Source organism: Benincasa hispida, chromosome 8, assembly GCF_009727055.1.
Source record: "Benincasa hispida cultivar B227 chromosome 8, ASM972705v1, whole genome shotgun sequence".
Taxonomy (NCBI): domain Eukaryota; kingdom Viridiplantae; phylum Streptophyta; class Magnoliopsida; order Cucurbitales; family Cucurbitaceae; genus Benincasa; species Benincasa hispida.
In genome coordinates, this window is record NC_052356.1 from 51,985,486 (window position 1) to 52,009,676 (window position 24,191).

General features: G+C 33.0%; 1 long non-coding RNA gene across 1 annotated transcript; it reads left to right on the forward strand.

Moving 5' to 3' along the window:
• Positions 1–13,323: 13,323 nt before the first annotated feature.
• On the forward strand, positions 13,324–21,383 carry LOC120083598. Its single transcript, XR_005483466.1, has 4 exons — positions 13,324–13,850; positions 18,930–19,966; positions 20,045–20,354; positions 21,240–21,383. It is a non-coding gene; the product is annotated as an uncharacterized LOC120083598 (long non-coding RNA).
• Positions 21,384–24,191: the final 2,808 nt, after the last annotated feature.

Genomic DNA, 24,191 nt, shown 5'->3' on the forward strand with positions numbered 1-24,191 from the left:
CATCACCTATATCATCTATAATATACAACATTATTAACAAACTCTAGTAGAAGTTCTACATTCCAATTGCAATCCTAATCAGAGAAGCAAATTAAAGGGTATGATGAGTTTCTCTTTAGAGGTTTGAGATTGGATGGTAAAGTGGATTTTGAATTTCAAATGGAGTGTGTCCTACGAAGCCATTGAGGTAGTCTACTTTTAATTCTTACATGCAATCATTACTAAAAATTTAGTGTATGCCATTGCAACCTCATATAAGTCGTATAAGTCATTTGTATACACCATTGTAATCCAACTTTTATTTAATATGATTATAAATTTACATATATACTCCATGTTATTTATAATGTAACCCATTTTATTTATGCATATATACATCATGAAATTCATCCATATGACAAGTTTTTCAAATATTTTTTTTTAGACCTCAATCGGTCCTATAAGTTGCCTGAGAGATTGGTCCTATAGGGTTATTTTATTAGTTGTACTTAGATATAGATATATTAATATATATACACGTCTCTACTGTTATGCACGTCATAGATCCTATTGGGTGTCTGTATATATTTAGTTACTTATTAACAATAGTAATTTGTCATAAAAAAAATATTAGCATGATAGACAATCGATATCATTAAATGCTTATTGTCGACTATATTGAAATATCACTAAAGAACCAATAATGAGTAGTTTTTATGTGTCATCTATACACTTTCGAGGATGGTGGATTCAAAGACTAAAAAAGAGTAAAAAATGTGCTAATGACAATTTTTTAGAGTCATGGAAACCCATTTTTATTGTAGTAATACAACATGCACATATATGTCTATGAGTTTGAGGAGTAGTGAGGAAAAATTTGTAATTTTGAATTTGAAACTACATTAGGTGGAGATTGTCGTATTTGAATTTGTATGGTTTAATAAAAAAAAAATTGTATACGATTTATTTTATATTTTATAAGATTTTGTTTGTTAGTTCTCTGTTTTTATAGAGATTGAAGTAGTTCAAAAAAAAAAAAAAAAAAAAAAAAAAAAAAAAAATATATATATTATATATATATATAATCTTAGTTATGGTATTAATGTCACAATGAATCCAACAAATTTTACAAAGGGCTAACAAGAAGAATAACATATTTTAACTTTTCAATTGTAAAAATAACAAATCAACATTTCATTTGTAAAAATGGAAAAACGAATTAAAAATAAAAATAAATGAATTTAAGTCTAAAGTACCTCAACTATACAAATGAGATTGCAATTGACTTATCAAGAAATATTCGTAATTACAATGTAATTAAAACAAACATCTAGAGACTATCGGTGGGGTATGCTCTAAGCACCACAATGACCTCTCCAATCAAGTTGTCGTCATTTTCCTCTTCGAAATCGGCTCCTTCACCATGGTGACACCTCCGACTTAAATTCTATATTCATCCCTTGCTCCATCGGATATGACACCCTTTTCTTCCACCAATACTTCACCATCAGCTTCAACTTCTACTCCTTCTCCACAACTTCATTTATTGCTTATTCGGAGCCATTAGTGATCACTCATGTTCCATCTTCTTCTATCTCAACTCCTCCAACACATGCTCTATCGCCAATCTCAACTCCTAACAATGGTGCTGTCGTGAATACAATCACTGTCTAATCTATCATTGCAGCCATAATTTTCTCCACCCTACAATTTTAAATGCGATTTGTCTATCTTTTTAGCTCTAAAATTTTTCAAACGAATTTAAAAATTTGATATTTGATTGTAAAAAAATTTTCAAACTAATTAAAAAATCAAAATGCAAAAACATAAAATAAGTTGAAAAAATATTTTAAAAACCAAAACAAATAAATAAAATGTATTTGAAAAAAATTGGTTTAGTTTTGATATTTGAAAAAAAAAAAACAATATGATTTGATGATTTAAAAGAGCGAGATATTTTAGGAGAAAATAAAGATATATGGTAAAAGAAATGTGCAAAGAAACTAGTAATTATATTGACAAGATATTTATGTGACCTACAAATACACTGTAATTAGTCTCCAAACTACGCCCAACAAATATACTAAGATCTAAAATAAATACACTACAATTGAAAATCAATTAACTAAACCATCTAAATCGCTTTTGAACTTATCCAAAATTTTGTGACAATACTTTTTCTTGTTCAAGACCCGAAATATCATTTTAGAGAGTGAGAGTTGGACTGATAAAAACATTATTTAAATAATTGTACATTTAAAGAAAGAAACCAATTTAGATTATTGGAGTATGAAAATCTCAACTAAAAATAGTCAATTGAAATTACTAATCAATTATGATGTGGTGTTGATGTCAATCATGGAGATCTCATGAACAGAAGAGATAACAGTATTAGAGAAAATTGCATGAATATTTATTTTACAATGAATATTAGAGTTTATGTAGTAAGATAAAAGTATTTGCAAATATAGATTTTTTAAATTAAAGATTTAGCCCATAAAAAGGAAAAGACTAAAATGGACATGTTGACAGTTTGGCCACCTCATTTCGACCCTTCATCTTCTTCCGAAAAACACAAAAAACACTTCCAACCCTTTCGAGCTCCGACAGTGCGGCTCCTTCCAATTCAACCTTTCGATTTCGGTAGTGCCGTCTTCTACCCCTCCGACAGTACCATCTTCTTCCCCATCGATTTCGCTCCAAACTTCAAAAGGTACGTTGTTCTTCTTCATTTCTCCGTTTCTTCTTTTTCCTTTGTTTATCTCTTCATCACTGATAGCAAGAATTCGAAAACGTAGGGCTTCGTTCTTCTTCCATTGACAGTTTATATAAGAAGATAAATAGTTTTTCAAATTAGGGCTACATGCATTCTCCATTGACATTTTTAGATGTTTCATTTTATTATGCATTTTGGTCATAGTGTAGTCACCATGGTGTAGTCATCACAACGTAGTCATCATAAACTAATAGTCATCAAAATGTTGATTATATGAAGATTATTTATAATGTTGATTGTAATTTGCTAGTTTTTCGAGGAATATGTAGATAGTTTATTGTTGACCGTGTTTGATTGCCAATTATGTGAAGATTAGTAATGTGTTTCGTTGTGATTTGCTGGTGTTTTAGTGAATATTATGCTAATTTAGTTATTTATTGTTGTTTAACTGAAGTTATCATTGATACTTTAACTGAAGTTATCACTGAAGTTATTTATTATTGAAGTTATCACTGATGCTTTAACTGAAGTTATTGTTGTTTAACTGAAGTTATCACTGAAGTTATTTATTGTTGTTTAACTGAAGTTTTATCGTTAGGCAATATGTTGACAGTTCATTGACAGTTTGTTGATGGATTTATCTATCAACAAACTATCACTGATGCTATCATTGATGCTAATTTAGTTCCTTGTCCTGTGATTTGATGATTGTTTATTCATAGGAAAAATATCTATCACTATTATTGCTATCAATGATATGAATGTAATGGTTCCACATGTTTGTTTTTAGGATAGAAGTTATCACTGGTGCTTCAAGGAATATGTTGACAGTTCATTGATAGTTTGTTGATGGATTTGTCTATCAATAAACTATCACTGATGGATGCTATCATTGATGCTAATTTAGTTCCCTGTACTGTGATTTGATGATTGTTTATTCATAGGAAAAGTATCTATCACTGTTATTACTATCAATGATATGAATGTAATGGTTCCACATGTTTGTTTTTAGGATAGAAGTTATCGCTGATGCTTTAGGGAATATGTTGACAGTTCATTGATAGTTTGTTGATGGATTTGTCGATCAACAAACTATCACTGACGGATGCTATCATTGATGCTAATTTAGTTCCTTGTACTGTGATTTGATGATTGTTTATTCATAGGAAAAATATCTATCACTATTATTGCTATCAATGATATAAATGTAATGGCTCCACATGTTTGTTTTTAGGATAAATGGAGAAAGAAAATAGAAAAACATTGGAAGGATCAACATCTGGGAAAAAACACAAGAAGATCAAGGTCACAATCTAATGATATTTTATAAAATTATATAGATTTGTGGTTGCTTTTTTCATACATTTATGTTATTGTTATATATATAGGAGAATGTATTAATTGTTCTAGAAAGTGAATGGACTAATCAATTAAAAGTCAGATCCTTCATAAATTTAGATGTCCTGTCTAACATAGAAAAATTAGATGAGCCATCACTCCAACTATTTAGAGAAGGTCCTTTTTGGCACTTAGATATGAAAATGAAAATGATGCCCAACTAACTCATATCACACCTTATTAGAAGACAATGCATAACTACCAAGCAAAATATATTGACCTTTAATTTAGAAGGACATATTTTAGAATTTGGCCTCAAGGATTTTTGTTTAGTAATAGGTTTAAATTGTGATGATTACCCTATAGATGGTATCTATAGTGAACAGGAATCAATGGACAACACAATTAGGAACTTCTTTTTCAAGAAAAATAAAAAAATTATAAGAAGAGAGCTCCAACCTACTTTTAATTTATTAGGTTCTGATACCAACATACCCATTGATATAAAGGTCAAACTTGCACACTTGTATTTTCTAGAAAGCTTCCTAATTCCTATACAAGGACATAACAAAGTAAGTTTGAAGCATCTAAAAATGTTGGATGATGAAGAAAGGTTTAGTTCTTATCCATGGGGCAGGGTTTCCTTTGAACTAACTATAGAGTTTTTTAAGAAGGTTATCATCAATAAGGCATCTTCCATTTTCCTCCAAGGATTTCCACTAGCTTTGGTATATTGGGCTTTTGAAATTATACCAAGATTATCCAACCCCACTATTAGATTTGCACAAAGAATAAAAAACGATGGACCTAGACTTACTTAATGGGAGTCTCAAGAACCTAATGATTGACAACATATCAACAACAATATTTTCAAAGCCACTGGTGTAAGTCTTTTATCACTGTTATTTCCTTTATTTATATATATATTATTAGCATGTTATCTAATGATAGAAACTATAACTGATGTTTCAGCTTTTATGACATAGAAGATACCAGTATCAGTGATAGTTTCTATCAGTCATTTGGAACTATTGTGATATCTTCTATCATTGATAGCATGTTATTGTAGATAGAAGCAATTAGTGATAGCTTGAAATCAGTGATTGTTTCTATAAATTAGTTATATCACTAACATCTTTATTAAAATTTCAGTTTACTGTTGTTTCATTTGTTCCTACTGAACAAGAATTACAATCCAACTATTATGCCTATTTTGCGGAGGTGGAAACCAGGGAGATGGATATTGAAAAAAAGAAGAAGGAAAACAAATGTCAACCAGGAGAAGAATTGCATCATTATAAGAGGCAATTGAATAATTAAAAAGAGGACAAGAAGATATTAAGAAGGACATCAATGAAAAGCACAAGGAGATTCTTGATATATTGGGTCACATAAAATAAGCTATCAGTGATAAACTTCCCCAAAAAGATGAAGGTGGTGAAGAGCAATCTGAAGAATCTCTTGAGAAGAACAAAGCGCCATCATCTAGTTTGGAGCTTTTAGATGCAAGTTTGGAAGTTCTAGAGGTAAAACTTGTGATTTTCTTTTTTTGTAAAGAAGTACAATAACAAAAATGATATATGCATGCAGGCTAAAGTTGACACTGCTAAGGACAAGGAGGCTCAAGATGATTAAGAGAATGACCAGCAAGAACAATTGCAGATGATCCTGAAGATGAAGAGGAAGATTAAGAAGAAAAAGATAAAGAAGATATGACGAAAAATAATGTAAGTATTGATTGATTGATGATCTTAATTATAACATTAGCATGCTATCAATGATATCTGAAATCATTTTGTTGATAACCAACTATTAGTGATAACACGCTATCACTGATAACATTATTGATAACATTCTATTAGTGATATCTGAAATCATTGATAACCAAATATCAGTGATAACATGCTATCACTGATAGCATTATTGATAGCATGCTATCAGTGATATCTGAAATCATTGATAACCAACTATCAATGATAACACGCTATCATTGATAGTTTATTTACTTGATTCCATGATTTATTTACTTGATTGATACTGATAACACATTGATGTCATGTTATATTTGATTCCATGATTTCAGGTGATTGAAAAGACTCTTAAAAAGAGTCGAAAAAAATATTGGCCAAAGGTTGTCATCGAAAATATAGAGGACAACAAGAGACCAAAAAGACAAGCAAAACCAACCAAGAAAATTTTGGACAACACAAAGAAACAAAAGAAAGACAAAAATAAGGTCTCTCCAAATGTGTCTACCAAGGTGTCTCCAAGGTCGAATGATGACGTTCCAAGCTTTGATCTCAAAATATCACAACTTTTCTTGACAATAGATAGACTTGTTTATTGACAATAGACTTCTGTTTGACAATTGTTTGGAAATTGTTTTGACAATATACAGTGATTGTTATGATTTTGGAAATTACATTGTTATTTTACAAGATCAATGATAGTTACATTGAATCAATATGAATCCTTCATAAATGTGGTTGATATAGTTGCAACTTTCAATTTATTTTAGAGGTTGTTTGGTTGGAGGGAAAAATGGGCGATCGTATAGTATAAATGTCACTGATTCATAAATGTGATTGATATAGTTGCAACTTTGTATAGTATTTCGTTACTAGTGAGATCCTCTAGAGCGACACTGGCGAGATCCTCTAGAGCAACACCAGCAATATCCTCTAGAGCGACACCAGTGATGGAAGATATCAGTGATATAGTTCCATTATTTTCATGTTATCAGTGATGGAAGATATTAGTGATAGACTCCAATCAGTGATAGAAGCTATCATTGATAGATCATATAATAAGTCAGAAACAAGAAACCTGGATTCTTTTCTTCCAACTTCATCAAAAACTTTGGAATCAAAGCATATAATTCACGTGCATCGCCTTTCAAAGACTTCATTATTTGCTCTTTTGCCCTCCATGCTTTATAATAGCTAATAGTTACTCCTTTAGAGAGACACTGATTCATAAATGTGATTGATATAGTTGCAACTTCGTATAGTATTTTGTTACTAGCGAGATCCTCTAGAGCGACACCAACGGTACCCTCTAGAGCAACACCAACGATACCCTCTAGAATGACACCAGCGATATCCTCTAGAGTGATACCAAGCTTTTCCTGTGAAATTCTTAGCGATACTCACCTCAATTCCTAGCGAGATTTCCCTCGAGAGCAATATCCTCCTTACAAAATCCTCTAAACACAAGCTACACAGCTTCTATCATTGATAGTATGGTATCAGTAATGCTATATGATCGTGTAGCATTTGGTTGGTGATTCTATCAGTGATAGAATCTATCATTGATGGATCTTCTACAAAAATTCTTATCTACTATCAACGATACCCTCTAGAGCGAAACTAGCGATACCCTCAATAGCGATACCAAGCTTTTTCTATGAAATTCTTAGCAATACTCACCTCAAATCCTTGCGAGATTTTCCCCGAGAGCGATATTCTCTTTACAAAATCCTCTAAACATAAGCTGCACAGCTTCTATCTCTGATAGTATAGTATCAGTAATGCTATACGATCGTGTAGCATTTGGTTGGCGATTCTATCCGTGATAGAATCTATCATTGATGGATCTTCTATAAAAATGCTTATCTATTGTCAGCGATACCCTCTAGAGTGACACCAGCGATACCGTTTAGAGCGATAACAAGATTTTCCTGTGAAATTTTTAGCGATACTAACCTTAATTCCTAGCGAGATTTCCCCGAGAGCGATATCCTCCTTAAAAAATCCTCTAAACACGAGCTGCATAGCTTCTATCACTGATAGTATGGTATCAGTAATGCTATACGATCGTGTAGCATTTGGTTAGCGATTCTATCAGTGATAGAATCTTTCATTGATGGATCTTCTACAATAATGCTTATCTACTATGAACGATACCCTTTAGAGCGACACCAGCGATACCGAGATTTTCCTGTGAAATTTTTAGCGATACTCACCTCAATTCCTAGCTAGATTTCCCCGAGAGTGATATCCTCCTTACAAAATCATCTAAACACAAGCTGCACAGCTTCTATCACTGATAGTATGGTATCAGTAATGCTATACGATCGTGTAGCATTTGGTTGGCGGTTCTATCAGTGATAGAATCTATCATTGATGGAACTTCTACAAAAATGTTGATCTACTGTCAATGATAGAATCTATCACTTCATTGTAATAATTGCTGACAGAAGCTATTACATATAGCTTGATATCATTTATTTCAATTGTTTTGGCTGAAGGAAAACGAAAGCTTCATAAATTAAAGCATCTTATTGTGAAGCATCATATTGACTAAAGAATGGATATATCAACAACAAAGTCTGTTTCACTAACAAAACATTAGTAACAAGGTCTCTAATATATTTATGACAAACATCAATAACAAATTGTCTCACTATCTAATGGTTAAATTGATGACAACAAGCAAAAACTACAATCTAATTGAAAAATTGGTAAAAAACATCGGCTATCTCACTATCATTGATAAATTGATATGACAAACATCAATTACAAAACAAGCTTCTTCATTACAAACTCAAATTACAAATCCAAGCCTTCTTCATTAAACTAAACGATGACCGGTGGGAAAATTTTGCGCTGTGCCTACAATTAATATGCACACGACGATGAAACATACGCGACTGCAACCTCGAGCTCCTTTTCTTTTCATCCAATTGATAACATTCCTTTGTTTAGGGTGGTTGGTCCAGTCCGGTACATTTAACTAATTGGAGTAATACATTCCACACCAACGAGTGCGAGCGAGAACATATTTTCCTATATAACAATTATTTAAATAGTAAATAAAACTGATTTCCTTTATAGGTTTGATAACAATGTACCTAAGCAAAAATAGTAGTCTGAAACAAAAGTATATATATCTAAATTTAGTCCACGAATAACAGCACAAGCATGAGAACATGGAATCTCCACCAAATCCCAAACACGACAATTGTATGATTTATAGTCCAAATTTACCAAAAAGTGATTGTCCCCATCAACTACTTTATATTCTTCGTTGTTAATAGGATCAACCTGAAAAATAAAACAGTCAACGAAATGTAGTCAACTAGGTGAACTAATGGAATGTTAATAAAAAGTAAAATATAAACGAAATTGTAAGTGATACTATCCCTACCTGATTAAATATTTTCAAGATATCATTGAAAACAAAAAATATCAGTGAAAATAAAAACTACCAGTGAAAATAAAAACTATCAGTGATAGCTTCTATCACTGATAACATGTTATTAATGATATTTTCTAATAGTTAAGGTATTTGTACCTTGAAGCTTCTTGACTGATTGTGTTGCTCTCGCAACTCAGACTCTGTCCAACTAGTCAAAACAGTCTTCATGGATAATGCTGATTGACCTTTTTCATAAAACCAATTTTGAAGTATTTCTCTAATATAATCAAGTAAGATGCAACAAGAACTCCCTAGGTTCTTTCAAAATATTGTTCAAGCACTCTAAAATATTAGTAGTCATCATGTTATACCTTCTTCTCATAGAATGTGCACGTGCCCACTTCTCAAAACCAACTTTACGGAGATATTTCTCGAGTTGTAGGATATATGATTCCATCCATTTCATAGAAAACTCGAACTTATCAATTGTATAAGCTTTTGCACAACTATAATATATATCATCAATTAAAGAATCCTTATAAATCAACTTCATATTTTGCAAAAGGTATCGTAGACAAACACAATACTCAACATTTGAAAAAACATTCATAACACCTTTCGGAATGCTAAAATGCCGATCAGAAATAATAACTAATCCTTTTCGTTCACAAAAACTTTTCTTTAAATTCTCAAAAAACCATCTCCAGGATGCATCATTTTCAGAGTCGACAATACTAAAAGCAAGAGGAAAAATTTGATTGTTACCGTCAATTGTTGAAGCCCTCAAAAGAGTCCCGACATATTTACATTTCAAGAACATCCCATCAACTAATATATTAGGCCTACAATGCTTCCAACCCTCAATTGATGCTCCAATAGCCATATAACAATACTTAAAATGCCCATTTATGTCAGCTTCATAGGTAGTAAATGTACCTAAAAGAAGAAAATAAACAGTTAAGCCAGATTACAAAAGGTATATAATTGATTGATGCCTACCACCAATAGCTTCTATCACTGGTTGCAGTCCATCACCAATAGCTTTCATTATTTTCATGTTATCAGTGATAGACTCCAATCAGTGATAGAAGCTATCATTGATAGATCATATAATAAGTCAGAAACAAGAAACTTGGATTCCTTTCTTTTAACTTCATCAAAAACTTTGGAATTAAAACATATGATTCACTGCTCGCCTTTCAAAGATTTCATTATTTGCTCTTTTGCCCTCCGTGCTTTATAATAGTTAATAGTTACTCCAAATTCCTTACGGACTTTATTCACAATATCACTAGGAGTTGAGGTATGAGAAGAACTAAATCTAAAATCATTTCTCAAACATTCAACTATTAAGGACGAAGAAGCTTGCCTATGACAAGTTTGAATATTTTTTATAGAACAATCATGAATATCAATAAACTTCCTAAGCATCCACAAAACACTCCATTTGTAACGGGATGCCCTCACGTACAACTGACAACCATCTTGAACACATCGAAACAAAATTGCTCTTGAATTTGATGTTATAGTCTTAAATTCAAAATTCTTCTTAATCGCTATCAAGTAAAAACAATTTGACAAAATCTCTTTACTAGCAAACACATCTTTTTCTTTCAAATCACGAGCAATATGTATATCCATAATCACTTGGAAATCACCATCATCAATACTAGGTTTAGAAGAAGGAACAGTAGACGAATAATTCTCAGCTCCACTAAAACAACATTAGAAGACACTTCCAAACATGAACTACTAGCATGAGCAACCAAAGGATGTCGTGTATTGTGTTCCTTAACTAAAGCCAAAAACCAAGCTATATCCTTATCTTCACTAATTTGAACTACATTTTGAACCTCATTCATAACAAAATCTAATAAAACTGAGAGTTCTATAGAAGAAGTAGACACATCCAAACAAATCTCCTTAACTATTAAACCCATAAAATCTTCAAAAACCATTATATCATCTACTAAAATTCCAGTAGATTTGTAATTCATATAACAATGTTTTTCATTCCATATTCCACTATGAAAAACAACTATTGGAATAACCATGTTTTAAAATTCCTACAAAAGTAAAACAAAAACTATTGAATGACAATATCAATAGGTTCTAATAGCTATCAAAAGCAAATATAAATCTATCAATATCATTGATACCAATCTAAAACTAGGCATGTCTTTCAATGGATATCAATAAAAATTAATGAACAAATAAAAAATGATAGCAATCACACATTCTATCAGTGATAGACATTATCAATGACAAACACAAAGCCAATGTAGCTGTAATGTCAAACCTAAAAATATCAAACATCAAAATACACTAATATGTTTATAGAAAGAATATACAATATCAAATGAAATAGTGAAGAATGCAAGCCCTAACTTAATTAATCAATCAAAACTCAAAATATCAACGCAATGAACAAAGCAAAATTTCATGAAAGTACACAAACTCTGCTCACAATCCATTATGTTCACAGTGAGCTGAAGAAATCATTAGATTCTTAAGAAAAAGAGAAAGAAAAGACTAAATGACCAGAAACTATTTTGAAAAAATTGAAAAATAGAATCGAAAAAACAAAAACGAACGCTCAAAGAAAAAAAAAACTCCCAATCAAAGATGAAATCGAAAAAAAAAAAACGAACTCACGAATCGGAATTGATCGAAGTATCACGGAGCTTCACGAATGGGATTTCATGGATATTTCACCGTGACGAATGTGAAAGAAAAGGAAAGTACGGCAGGTGATGAACGGTTGAAAGGGAAAGAAATGGAAAGAGAGGGTAAATTTGGAATTTTGAAAAAAAGGAAAGGTTGACCGGTCAATGTTTGCTATAGCAAATATTAAAAATGTGGTATATATAATCACATTTTTTTCCCTTTTGTATTATTCAATGCAAATTTCCTTATTTTTATAAACAAAATGACTAAAATCTGAGAGATATGGTCAAAGTCAGAAGTTTATGGTATCATCAATAGTAGTTACAACCTTAACAATACATTTATAAAAATTAGTGTTTGTAAGCTTGATTGGTTATTTAGCAGAAAAACAAAAGAAAAAGCGGTGGGAAATGTAGGAGAGACGTAGTTGAAAACATTGCCAACATGACAATAGAACAAGCAGTTTGTTTTGGATTTGAATTGAAACAATAGAATCCATTACTGTCCATTGGAAAATGGAAAAGTGCTTTTTTAACCAATTTTTGCCCTACACACTGCCTAACTCGGGAATATATCCTTTCTCTTCTCTACACAAATTGATTCGATCATTTCCATTTAATACATCTCGCTTCTTTCCCTATAATTGCCTATTATTTGCTATGTATTCTGTTCTAAGATTCTCTTTCCTAAATTCGACATAATTTTCTATTATTTTATGGACACATTACCAATGTTCAGTAGTAATTAGGGATGTTCAAACATGTTGAAACTTGTTTGAGTTTGGTTGGGAATATAAATAAATAATTTGGTTTTTTTTTTTTTTAATGATTTTCCATATAATTAGTATTGGTTTCACTACAAGAATTTTGGTTATTTTCAACAATATATTGTCCGATGACCAAAAAAGAGTCAGCGATTTCAACCTATCCTGACGGTGGAAATAAGGGGTCGGGAGAAACATTTATCCCGACAGTCTACAAAAAAACTGTCAGGATTTTAAATACTCCCAACAGTCTCCTAAGAAACCGCCGAGCTTATTACACTTTTGTTCGACGGTTCTATTTGACCGTTCGACTTTTTAATTTATCCCGATGGTTAGCAAAACCCGTCGAGAGTTCTTATTTAAGCCCGATGGTGGTCAATCAACCGTTGGATGAGATGTGCAGTATACAAAATCCATATATTGGAATTTTTTATGTTGGCCCGACGATGGGCGTCGAACCGTCGGGAGTTTATAATAAAGTCCGATGGTTCCATGTAACCATCGGATATTCTAAGTTGTAATATAAATATAAAAAGTTTTTTATGGGAATTTGGGGAACTTTAGCCGACGGTTTGACGAGGACCGTCGGAATAAGTTCATAACCGCCGATGGTGAGGTTTAACCATCGGGCGTTCTAAGAGGCTTTTTGGAATTTGATGAACTTTGGCCGACGATTGTGTCAGAACACTGTCGCGATTGCGAAGTTCCACCGACGATTCGTGGGTGACCGTCGATAGTTATAAACTATATCCCAATGGTGTTCAGTCAACCATCGGGCGTTATAAGAGTATTTTTGGAATTCGGAGAACTTTGGCTGACGGTTATGTCAGAACCCCGGGATTGCAAACTTTTGCCGACGATTAGTGGGTGACTATCGGCAATTATTAACTATATCCCGACGGTCTGACAGATGACCATCGAGAAAATGTTCGATATAAATAACGTCTTGATTCTTCTTCTCCCCGATTCTTCTTCTTCCCCTCTCCACATGCCTGTTCTTCTCCGTCATCTGATTTCCCCCTCGATTTCGTTCGCCCGCCGCTGTCCGTCCCCCTCGTGTTCTGATTGGCCGCGGTCTCTACTTTCCCCCTCGCCGTTTCCGCACTCCTCCCTCTCACTTTTACTCTCTTCTCTTCAGTCTTCGGTTCACATCTAAGTGCCCACCGTTCAGTGGCGATTCCACCAATCGACCGTCTCTCTCCTCTTTTAGTTTCAGTTGCTTCTCTCCTCTGTATCATCTTCTCCAAGGTACTTATTTGAAATTATTCTACATTTTGGGTTATAATTTGTTTGCGTGAGTTGAAATTCTTCATTGAATCAAACCCAAATGAATACTGGTTTTCATTAGGGCTACATGAATTTGATTTTATTTGGTTAAAATTATCTTTTTTCATATCACTCACACTTCTTAATTTTAGAAACTGGCTACGATGACTTCTAGATTACCAAAACGAAACTCATTTCTATAAGCGTTCTGGTAATTGTATATGTTTGAAGTATATATTTGTACTTGTTGTTTTTTATATTATATGGACTCTGCAACCACGTTGGGTTTAGTTTTGGTGTTTTATCATTCTTTTAGGCTTACTCTTACACTATACTATTATTTTGAGGCTGTAATTTTGTTAGCTATAATGATCTTTTGGCTCCTTAAATACTAAAACGATTGTTTTCAACAAAGGAATGAAGTTTGCGTAGTTTATTTTACTCTCACCTCGTTCCATGTTGGGTTTACTTAATATACTGTAAGCTATCTACATTTTTGTTCTAAGATTGCATTGAACATGTGTATTGAGTTGGCTTGCATATTATTTGTTGAAGTTTTTTGCTTATATTGTAATAGGTTATTTGATTCTCTGTGGTAGTTATTGATCGATTCTCTGTTGAAGTTTGTTTTCTTAAAATGGCAATATACTTAATTTCTTCTTTATTAATCGATCCAATTCTATTCGAAAGTTAAAGGTTGTAACGACTTATCTTAAATTCCCTTCCAAAAGGAGGAACAAATTAGATTTTCTCTGTTGTAGTTGACAACTTAGTTTCTTTGTTGTAGTTGACAACTTAGGTTGTAATGGCTATTCGAAAGTTAGTTTTATTTTCCTTAATTTTCAGCATTCTTCTTGTACTTGACAACTTAGTTTCTTTGTTGCAAATTTGTCATTTTAATTTTCTTCTTTTAGTTGTTTGGGTATATATTTCCTTGAATAAATTCTTTTTTATTTAGTTCAATGAACTTTATTCATCTCAATCTTTATCATTTGTTTCTTTAATCGTAAGTCATGCTTATCTTTGGAATTCAAATATGTGAACGTGCTAAAATAAGCAGCAAATGCCTAAAATTGAATCGTTATTAGTCTAGATTGATAATTTAGATTAGCATACTAAAATTGAATCTAACGCCGAAAGGGTTAGATTAATTTTGGTTTTCATAAAATTGTTCTAGGAAAATAGCCTAGACATCTCAAAACATCTCAAGCTTTTCTACCCTTAGATCTACTTTTATAAGATCAAATTGTATAAGATCAAAAGAGGAATAAGGATATGTTTAGGAGTGATTCTAAAATAGTTAAAATGACTTTTGTCATTTTCAAAATCACACTTAAATGTACTTTTAATCATTCAAAACCACGGACAAAAAGTAAATGAAATAAAATTAAAAGTGAGAAATTGGAACTATATGTTCTAATATAACTAATTGTCTAAATCATATAGGTTCAACTTATCACATATATTATTAAGAATGGATGAAGAGTGGATTAAGATTAGGAACAAGTTATCAACTGAGTATGTAGAAGGAGTATATCGGTTCCTTGATATTGCAAAACTTCATGTTAATAAGTCGAAAAAAAATAAGATGTCCATGTAGAAAATATATGAATGCTATGTGGGAGCCAATAGATGGAGTTGAACGACATTTATTTATTAATGAAATTTCTCCATCTTATCATCAATGGGTATATCATGGAGACCCAGTCGACTTATCTAGGATTAAGTATGACAGATATGAATGTTATAAATGAAGAAAATGAATTTTTGAATATTATAAATGATCTACAGTGTCCAATTGCTGATGTAAATGAAGAAGAAAACGAGGATGAGATGCACATCAATATCGAAGAAAGAAATAAACGTTTAAGCTTATTTGAAGACTTAATGAATAAAACACGCAAACAGTTATACCCTGGTGGTACAAATTTCTTGTCATTATTGTTCTTGGTGAAGTTGATGCATATTAAGGTTCTTAGCGATTAGACTAACAAGTACGACTTGTTAGTTAAATTTTTAAAAGAAGCATTTCCCATTGGAGCATCTATACCTAGTTCATGTTATGAAGCTAAAAGAAAATTATGTGACTTAGGACTTGGTTATAAGTGTATTCATGCTTGCAAATATGATTGCATCCTATGTTGGAAAGAATTTGCTGATTTGCAACAGTGTCCAGTATGTGGTGAATCTCAGTACAAAGTTGAATCCGAAAAAAGTAAAAAGATTCAACATAAAATTTTACGACATTTTCCTTTAATACCAAGATTGAAGCGATTGTTTGCATCTAAGCATATTGCACCTGAAATGAGGTGACATAAAGATAAACATGTTAAAACTAATGGATTGTTGCGACATCCAACTGAAGCTGGAGGGTGGAAGCATTTTGATCGTAAGTTTCCTCAGTTTTCTTTAGACCCACGTAATGTTCATTTAGGACTAGCTTCAGATGGATTCAATCCCGATTCGGGAATATGAGTACTTCATATAATATGTGGCTAGTGGTGTTCATTCCTTACAATTTGGCACCTTGGAAATACATGAAAGAGACAAATTTCATTGTCTCCCTTTTTATACCCGGTCTAAAATCTCCTAGAAAAAAAATAGATATTTAGTTACAGTCATTGATTGAAGTGTTAAAGGAGTTATGGAATGATGGTGTGCACACTTACGGTTGTGTTAGCAACGAATACTTTAAACTACGTGCTTGCTTGTGGTGACCTATCTGGATGGAGTACCAAAGGTTACCAAGCATGCCCTATTTGTAAAGAGGATACATCATCAATGAGGCTAAGAGGAAAAAATATTTTATGGGGCATCGACGTTATCTTCTAGATAATAATAGTTGACACAAAAGCAAACAATTTGATAAAAAAGTGGAATGTAGACCTCCTCTAGTTAACATGGATGGAGAAGATATCTTACGACAGGTGAACGTATTAAACTTTCTCGTTCTTAGCAAACATCTAGAGAAAAGTGATAAAAAAACGGAAACAATGTTTAAATTGGAATAAAAAAAAGTATATTTTTCCAACTTCCATATTGGTCGAAACTTTTATTGAGACATAAGTTGGATGTTATGCATATTGAAGAGAATATTAATTATAATTTGGTAGGCACATTGTTAAATATTGAGGGAAAGATTAAGGATACAACTAATGCTCGTTTGGATTTAGAAGATCTGAATATATGGAAAGAACTACACCTTAAAAAAGTAGGAGATAAAGTTGTAGCGACACGCTGCATATGCATTGACTACTAATGACAAGGTGGCATTTTATAAGTGGATGAAATCAATCAAATTTTCTGATGGTTTTGTATCCAATATATCAAGATGTGTTAGTGAGAAAGATGGAGAGCTATGGGGGTTAAAAACTCATGATTCCCATGTTCTACTTCAGAGGCTTCTTCCAATTGGTGTTCGAGCATACTTTAAAAAAGACGTGTCCACTGTTGTCGTTGAGTTATGCAAATTTTTCTGTGATCTATGTGCAAAAATAATATCTATAGGGGATTTGGATCGATCACAAAAAGACATTATAATCATACTTTGTAAGTTAGAAAAAATATTTTCACCGGCATTTTTTGATGTAATGGTGCACCTAACAATCCATTTGCCCTATGAAACAAAAGTTACAGGTCCGGTTAGTTATAGCTGGATGTACCCTATTGAAAGAAGCTTATGGACATTGAAACAATATATGTAAGAAACAAAGCACGTCCTGAGGGTTCTATAAAAGAAGTATATATAATGAATGAATCATTGGAATTTTGTTTTTTTGTACATAACTAGAATTGAGGCAAGGTTCAATAGAGATGAAAGAAATGATGATGGACTTCCAGAGGATGAGATATGTGGCGAATTTTCGATGTTCAGTGTGCGACCATTAGGAGCACCAAGAGTAAGGATATTATCGAGAGAAGAGAAATGCAATGCACATTAGTACATCTTGATCAATTGCTTGGAAATTAAATCTTATCGAATGTAAGTTTTGAACATTCTATTGTAATTGATTATTTTGATACAAAGTGTGAAATATAAAATTGAGACACGTCTCTTTTACTTATAGGAAATATTTGAGACTAACTCGACATGAAGCTCAAAGTTAGGATGATTTATACAGAAGGCACCAACGAGCCTTTCCTGATTGGTTCAAATCTCCTGTAACTATGGGTTTAAAAGACCAATAAAAATTCAACTGACTACTAATGACAGGTGACATTACTTTTTAACAGGTTCTTTCATTGCGTGAAAATGGAGATATGTCTGATGACATATATTCACTAGTGATTGGGCCAAGTTCAGAAGTGTGCTTATACAGTGGATGCATTGTTGATGGAGTACACTATCATAGTATTGAGCATGATAATTGTCGGAGTACGTAAAATAGCGGTGTCATGGTGCCTTCAGAAAGTAAAGGTGGAAGAGATCTCCATAATTTCTATGGTGTTATCAATAAAGTATTTGACTTTCAGTATGCCAAGATAAGACGTGTAATTATGTTTAAGTGTACTTGGTTCAATACAGACCCTAAAAAGACCAATAGAGTACACATGGATTTGGGGTAATTAATACAACTCGTCATTGGCTTTTTAATGAGCCTTTTGTATTTACCAGTCAAGCCAAACAAGCTTTTACATCAACGATCCTAAATATGGTAATAATTGGAAAGTGGTGCAAGTAGTCCAAAACAAGCGTGTGTGGGACATGCCAGAAGTAGAAGAATATGAGAATAACCAAAATGAGTTGTTAGAAGTGGTGAATAGTATTACTTGAACAATCAATGAAAAATTGAATGATATCAGTTTATGTAAAGCTGGTTTTGATCCTACAGTCGTAGAAGAATGGATAATTCAGTGAGTTGATGATGACTTCATAAATGACGAGGAAGATAATGTACAATCATCTTCTAATAAGAGTTTGAGTTTCGATGAACATCTTAATGATATGGAATAAGCATGTAAATATGTATTTTCTCCATGAGCATATAGGTTAAACACTGGATTCTTTTTCATTTCATAACTTCATATTGTTATATAACATATATATTATTGTTTACACAGGAACAATGGTAAGTCATATTGATGAGGAGGAAATACTGGAGTACTTACAGTCCGAGCATATTGGTGTATCATCCTCTATGGGAGATAATACAGGTTATTTTAGATCCACATTTATATAAACTAATGTTTAATTAAACTAACGACGTATAATTTCTTCAGAATCTGGTTATATGACTACTAGGGCTAGACATGGATATTCTCGAAATGTTGATTTGGATAAATATGTTCAACAATTTGGGAGAATTCCTATCGAGATCAACCCTGAATGGGAGAAACCAGCTTGCCATAATGCAACGAGGTTTAGCAATGCTAGTGGTACCAATGTTTAGGAATCTTTTTCCGTTCGTTATGGACATAAGAGAGGTACCAATAGAAATAAGAGAGCTTGTTGAGAGTCGATTATTGGTAAGATGGTCAATTTATATTTTACAAATTATATATGCATCGACTTCCATACTAATTAGTTTTTCTTTTCTTTCTTAATTAAGAATCATTTTGTATTAGACTTGTCCAGCAAACTTGTCAATGATTTCATCAATGGACAGATGAAAAATTCGTTCAAAGAGTATAGGGGGGAACTACACAGACACTACAAAAAATATGCAAGTCCTGAAAAGGCACGAGCACATCCACTTGATCGCCTTAAAGATGACATAGAGGATTGGCACTTTCTATGCAACAAGTTTGAATCCACGACTGGAAACTAATAATTTTTGTTTTGTTTTTGTTTTTGTTTACTTACATTTCAATTACTCATTTCATCTTAAGTTCTCATTTTCTTAGAAAGTGGGAGAGACGAATCAAAGGAATAGGTTAGCCTTAAAGTATACTCATACATCTGGTTTTAAGACTTTCATACGCATAAGAGAATCCACGGTAAGCTAGTTAAAGTACACTCATCTTAATATCTTATTTTCTTGCGAATTGTTTTACAGAAAGGACCCGATGGTCAAACAATGGACCTAATGGACTTATTTAAGTAAACATATTGTAGGAGTAATAACACATTTGTTAATCAGGCTACGAATGATGCATATGTAAGTTTTTATTCCTCAATGTAACTTTATTCATATACAATTGTCATACAATAATTAGTCTTAATTATTGATGTACAGTTAAATGGTTGAGCTGAGAGAATCCTCCACCTAAGAAGGGTCTGAACGAATGTCGGAGGAAGAAATATACGAGCAGGTGTTGGTCGTAGGAGTGGGCTTTGGTAGGACACCGAAGGGTAAAAACGTGAAAAAATCTAGGTGATCATCGTCTAGTGCATCTTCATCAAGAATTATAAAGGAGCAATAATAAGAGATAGAATCCTTAAAGGCTAGATTGGCTAGATTGGACGAACATGATGCCAAAAGAGAATCTGAGATGGAGGATATGAAAGCTATGCTCTTACAGCTCAAGAAAGATAGATCGAACTAGGTATGAGCTCTTCGACTTTCGTAGTAAACTTAATTATAAGATTGTGTATATTGTTATCCTGTAGTTATGGTATATTGTTATCCTATAGTTATGGTAACAACATAAACGTATAGTTATGTAAAGTATAGTTAATGTTCTGAAGTTGATTTTGAATTTCATTTTGTGCTAAATTATATGATTGCATATGTTATTATCCTGTAGTTATGGTAATAACATAAACGTATAGATATGTGTTTCGATTAGATTTTTTATATGTTCGCATTTAGAATATTTTATTATCGTATTATTATTATTATTTTTTGGTTTTTTGGGGGAGGGGGGGGGTCGAGGGAGGGTGAGGGTTCTCAGTTGATTGGTGTAAATTAGTTTGTTTTTAAGTTTGTTTGTTTCAATTGATTGTATTAAGTTAGTTTGTTTTCAATGATTGCAATATATATATTTATGTACAAATTATGTTTAAGTTTATAAGTTATATTGAGATTTGGTTATTCTTGGTTTTTGGGTTATGATTGCGGTAATTTAGTTTGTTTATGATTTAGGTAAGTTTGGTTTTTAGGGTTTGGTTTATGATTGAGGTAAGTTAGTTTCTTGGTTTGTTTATGATTTAGGTATGTTGGTTTGTTTATGATTGAGTTCAATTCATTAATGTTCTTAGTTGGTTTCTTGGTTTTTTGGTTTGTTTATGATTGAGGTAAGTTGGTTTGTTTTGATTGAAATATGCATATTTATATTTAAGTATAAGTATGTTTAAGTTTAAGTTATGATTGAGTTAGTTTGTTGGTTTGTTTATGATTGAGGTAAGTTGATTTCTTTATGATTTAGGTAAGTTGATTTTTTGGTTTTTTATGATTGAACATTAAACTTATTTAAATTTGTATTTTGTAGGTATCTGGAGCTTTTTGTTGTAGATGCATCTCTCGACAAGCGTATTTAGGTTGTAGATTTTTATTAATGTTATTTTGGATTTAGGAATTGTGCATCTCCCAATATGTACTTTGTTATTATGTAATATTTTTTTGGATTAAAAAATTGTGGATATTATAGAAACTCTTGGATTAATATTGTAGATTCAAATGCGTTTTTATATATTATTAATCTATTATGGACATTTAGTTCATTTTGACAATCTTATTTTACATTGATTGATATTTGTAAGATTCAAACAAATATGACATTTGAAAAAAAAAACATAAATAGATTTAAATAGGTATGATATCTGGATAAATATATAATCCCGACGCTAAAAATACTACAGGAAATCAGACTTCTCCCGACGTCACATTTCATCGGGAAAGTGTGGAAAATTCATCGAGAGAGGATCTCCCAACGCATAAACGGTCGTCGGGAGTTTGGTCGGGAGAAATCCATCGGGAGAGGAACTTCTGACGCACTTTTAAATGGCGTCGGAAGTTATGGGGAAACTCCCAATGCATTGTAGTGCATCGGGAGTTCCACCATAACTCCCGATGCCATTTTAAAGTGCGTCAGAAGATCCTATGTGCATGGGGAGCATTAAAATTTAATATATCATTTGTAATTTTTTAAAATTTGATCTGAAAACCTGTAAAACATATTATACCAAATAAAGATTCACATAACTAAAAAACAAAAATGAAGTCCATATTATAACAAGTAAAAAATTACAATATCCAAACGAAGTCGATAAACATTCATATCACAAATACATAAAACGAAGTAAAATCAAAACAACATCTAGAACACTTCTCGAAACACACATCTTCAAACAATTGTCCAGCTTATCTACCGAACAGCTTGCTACAATAAAACCAAAAACATTGAAATGTTATATACGATAAACATCCACAACACGGTTTTTTCAAACTTCAATGACGGGTCGGTTAAATTGAAACGCTACCCATTCCCCCGACGGACAAACATGTAACCTCCTAAACATTTCAAAAAACACACAACGCCTAAAAAATTGGACTGAACACAATAAACTCAAATTTGTCCTCAAGAATGTGTTTAACTTAACCTCCCCCCTCCCACATTAAACTTCGTTAACATTCATAATACATAAAGTTAAGATAATGAAAACGTAAGAGAAGAGAAAAGCACAGAAAGCGAGAGTAGAGAGATTTCAAGGAAGCGAGAACGAGAGGCAAGAAAGAAGAGCGAGATACAGGGAGAGAGCGAGAGCAAGAGAGAGAGGTAGAGGAGACAGGGAGAGAGCGAGAATACAGGGAGAGAGCGAGAGGCAAGGAGAGAAGCGAGAGACAGGGAGAGAGCCAGATCAAGGAAGATCGAGATTACAGGGAGACGACGCGGAAGGCAGGGAGAGCAAGAGGCAGGAAAGAGCGAGATATAGGGAGAAAGCAAGAGGCAAGGAGAGAGCAGAGGCAAGGAGAGAGCAGTTACAGGGAGAAGCGAGAGGAAGGAGAGAGGAGAGGCAGGGAGAGAGCACGAAACTACTTGCCAGTTATCTTCGATTAGTTTCAACACAACACCATAAAGAATACAATGCAATATATGTTTTTAACAGCTCAGAGCCCTAAACACAAGGGCAACAGAGTAAATGAATTAAACAATGTCAAAGTGAATGTGTCACTCTTTCAATAGGGGCCCTTCTACAGAATTCGCTGGATTGGGAATAGAACCACATCACTTACATGGGCTGGTTGGGCTTGTTTTTTCTTTGTCTTTAATACAAATAGCCCAGTGAAGGAAAGACGGGTTGTAATGAAACTCGTACCCACCCCCCCCCCATGACAAACATGGCACCTCCCGACATCAAAAACATACAAAATTGAGTTAACAATAACAACACACATTAAAACTCAAAACTTGTCCCCAAAAATGGTTTAACCCAAATTCTACACCTCCCCCGCCCCGCCCCACCCCCCCCCCCCCCCTTAAAAATTAAACTTCGAAAATGTTTAAAAGCCCAAATTTTTACACAGATAAGCAAAAAAAAACACATCAAAATCTAGGTTTGTTTTTGGCTACCTAAACTGCAGGAAACCAAAAATTCTTTAATTATCATAAAGCTACCTTAAAGAATAAGCTAAAACATTTTAGCTCACCATGACTGCAGGAGTAGCAACAATATTCGACAACTAAATAATGTAGTTCATACCCTAATTGCATGGGTCTCCTCTATGTGGATCGTACCATGTCTTGCGAATTCATTTTTTTCATGTGTCTTCATTTGTCTTGCATGATCCTCTTGCATTCTTTCTGAATGTCTCAAATTCCTGATCCTTGACTGAGACTGTTTGGAAATTGATTCTCAATTCTAATCCATTTCTCCAGTTCCCACCTCCATTTCTTTGAGTAAGATGGCGAGCTTGCTGAGATGTACTCCGTTCTTGACTTTAGGCTTAGAGGGCCCCAACCTAGACCTTTGAATATTCGGGTCGTTAGCCCAAGAACCGTTCGTTCTAACAGATTTTCATCCGCTCTGTTAGTAGTTACGAACCTTCTTAGAGTGGGGCTGGATTGTAATTCCAACATTTGATGCTAAACATTGAAGTAATTAAGATGGGGTTTAAGAAAACGAGTGACTAAAGTTAAAATGAAAAAAACACCGATGTAAGCAAAAATGTTACATGTGCATTTTCAGCTACCTCGTTTCACAAACTTGCCACCGTTTAGAGTGTATTTTCCCTAATAGGTCAACACGTCCATTTTCTCGATCCTTTCATTTGCTTATTAACTCTGCCTGAATTTGCAGGAATGAGCTTCGATCACCTACGTGGCCTCGAAAGGTAATTTTCTACTCTATTCTTCCTATGCGTCAAGGACATTCCATACATTTTTTGAAAAAAAAATATGGTTCATTAGTGTGATGTATTAGTAAATATAGCAATGATACCG